Source organism: Choloepus didactylus (genome assembly GCF_015220235.1).
Source record: "Choloepus didactylus isolate mChoDid1 chromosome 25 unlocalized genomic scaffold, mChoDid1.pri SUPER_25_unloc2, whole genome shotgun sequence".
NCBI classification, from domain to species: domain Eukaryota; kingdom Metazoa; phylum Chordata; class Mammalia; order Pilosa; family Megalonychidae; genus Choloepus; species Choloepus didactylus.
The window spans coordinates 5,657,607-5,660,007 of record NW_023637607.1 but is presented as its reverse complement, the minus strand read 5'-3'; the positions used below and the strand labels follow the sequence as shown (position 1 = coordinate 5,660,007).

The 2,401-nt window shown below is 38.4% G+C and overlaps 1 pseudogene; it reads left to right on the top strand.

Moving 5' to 3' along the window:
- Positions 1-204: 204 nt before the first annotated feature.
- LOC119525639 lies at positions 205-1,096 on the top strand (annotated as a pseudogene).
- The last annotated feature ends 1,305 nt before the right edge of the window (positions 1,097-2,401 follow it).

Genomic DNA, 2,401 nt, shown 5'->3' with positions numbered 1-2,401 from the left:
TTAAAACTTATTACAAACCTAAAGTAATAAAAATTACAGGTGCTGGTGAAAGGACAGATATAGACCAATGGAATCAAACAGAGTTCAGATATAAAACCTCACATCTGTCCCTGGTGTGATTCCATCCTGTGTGACTGCTTTCTGGAACAGTGGTTGTCCATATCCATCTGCCTTCTCTGCCACCTAAGTGCATGCCACCACCCCATGGAACATTTGATGGACATGGACATGAGCCCCCTGAGGCCCCAGAACTATCTCTTTGGTTGTGAACTAAAGGCTGACAAAGATGATCACTTTAAGGTGGATAATGATGGAAATGAGCACCAGTTATCTCTAAGAATGGTGAGTTTAGGGGCTGGTACAAAGGATGAATTGCACATTGTTGAAGCAGAGGCAATGAATTATGAAGGTAGTCCAGTTAAAGTAATACCAGCAATTTTGAAAATGTCCATACAACCAACAGTTTCCCTTGGAGGCTTTGAAATAACGCCACCTGTGATCTTACGGTTGAAGTGTGGTTTGGGGCCTGTGCATATTAGTTGACAGCACTCAGTAGCTGTGGAGGAGGATGCAGAGTCAGAAGATGAAGAGGTGGAGGATGTGAAACTCTTAGGTATATCTGGAAAGCGATATGCCCCTGGAAGTGCTAGCATGGTTCCACAGAAAAAAGTAAAACTTTCTGCTGGTGAAGATGACAATGATGCTGATGAAGATGATGATGATGATGAAGATGAAGATGATGATGATGATTTTGATGATGATGAAATGGAAGAAAAACCTCCAGTGAAGAAATCTATATGAGATACTCAAGCCAAAAATGCACAGAAATCAAACCAGAATGGAAAAGACTCAAAATCATCAACACCAAGATCAAAAGGTCAAGAATCCTTCAAAATACAAGAAAAAACTCTTAAAACACCAAAAGGACCTAGTTCTGTAGAAGGCATTAAAGCAAAAATGCAAGCAAGTATAGAAAAAGGTGGTTGGTTCTCTTCCCAAAGTGGAAGCCAAATTCATCAATTATGTGAAGAATTGCTTCAGGATGACTGACCAGGAGGCTATTCAAGATCTCTGGCAATGGAGGAAATCTCTTTAAGAAAATAGTTTAAACAGTTCGTTAAAATTTTCCATCTTATTTCATTTCTGTAACAGTTGATACCTGGCTGTCCCTTTTATAATGCAGAGAGAGAATTTTCCCTACTACATCTGATAAATGTTGTCCAGGTTCTTTTGCCAAGAATGTGTTGTCCAAAATCCCCTGTTCAGTTTTTAAAGATAGAACTCCACCCTTTGGTTGGTTTTAAGTATGTATGGAATGTTATGATAGGACATAGTAGTAGCAGTGGTCAGACAAATGGAAATGGTGAGGAGACAAAAATATACATGTGAAATAAACTCAGTATTTTAATAAAGTAAAAAAAAAAAAAAAACCTCATATCTATAGTTGGGCCTGTAAGGATAGGTTGAACTTGCATCTGGATTTTGGAAATTCTGTGCTTATCTCCAAGGTCACCTGGAATCATGATGTTGACTTTTGCCAAAGACAGAAATGCAATATGGCTCACTAATGATTTATAATGTGCTGTTTAAGATCTGTAAACCTCCCTGCTGGTCTCTGTACCAGCTAGTCTCCAAGGTTTAGAAAAAAATGTACAGATTGATGGTCTGTACATGGTTTATATAACCTGATTTTGGCTATGTGACCAATGACATGTAAAAGTCCACTTAGTAAACTTGTACCTTCCATTCCCTGAGACTGAGAAATCTGCACTTATCTTGGTGGCTCAAGATTTGAAAATAAGACATATCCAGTCCTGTGCATCTCAGAGTGGAACCTAGACACTGTGCCTGGATGTCTCTGGCCCCTCTGGTGTTTGCCTGTGTTCTCTTTCTCCCCTGAACCATTTCCTCTGTCTTTTTAAAGCCATCCGTAACTGTACTTTTTCATTATTTTAGTATTAAGGTATTTTGATAATGAAAAAATATGGTCATAAATGAGGAGAATTGCTATTTTAACCCAAATTGTTCTTTGAATAACACATCTGCCCCTCTCTCAATATATAAGCTTCTGACTGTCCTTTTCATTTTTGGTGGAATCACTTCTGGGGTCTCTTTTCCCGTTTAGCCCCAGGATATGACACAGTCTCTGGCCTAAAGCATTCAGTAAATATTTGAAGTTAATTCATTAAAAACATTCCTAGGTACAAAGTCTTTATCAGAATCTGCCAGATTCACTTATCTGATGTCCTTACTTTTTGTCTCTTCATGTTTTTTCTAAGAACTACCAAAGGGCAGGAAAGAGGTCATTGGGACATTTCAGGATTTCTCATTCAATATTCCAGGGCAATATTGGAACAAATATGTGATCATTTGGCATGCTTTTAAAAATCAACTCCGAGGC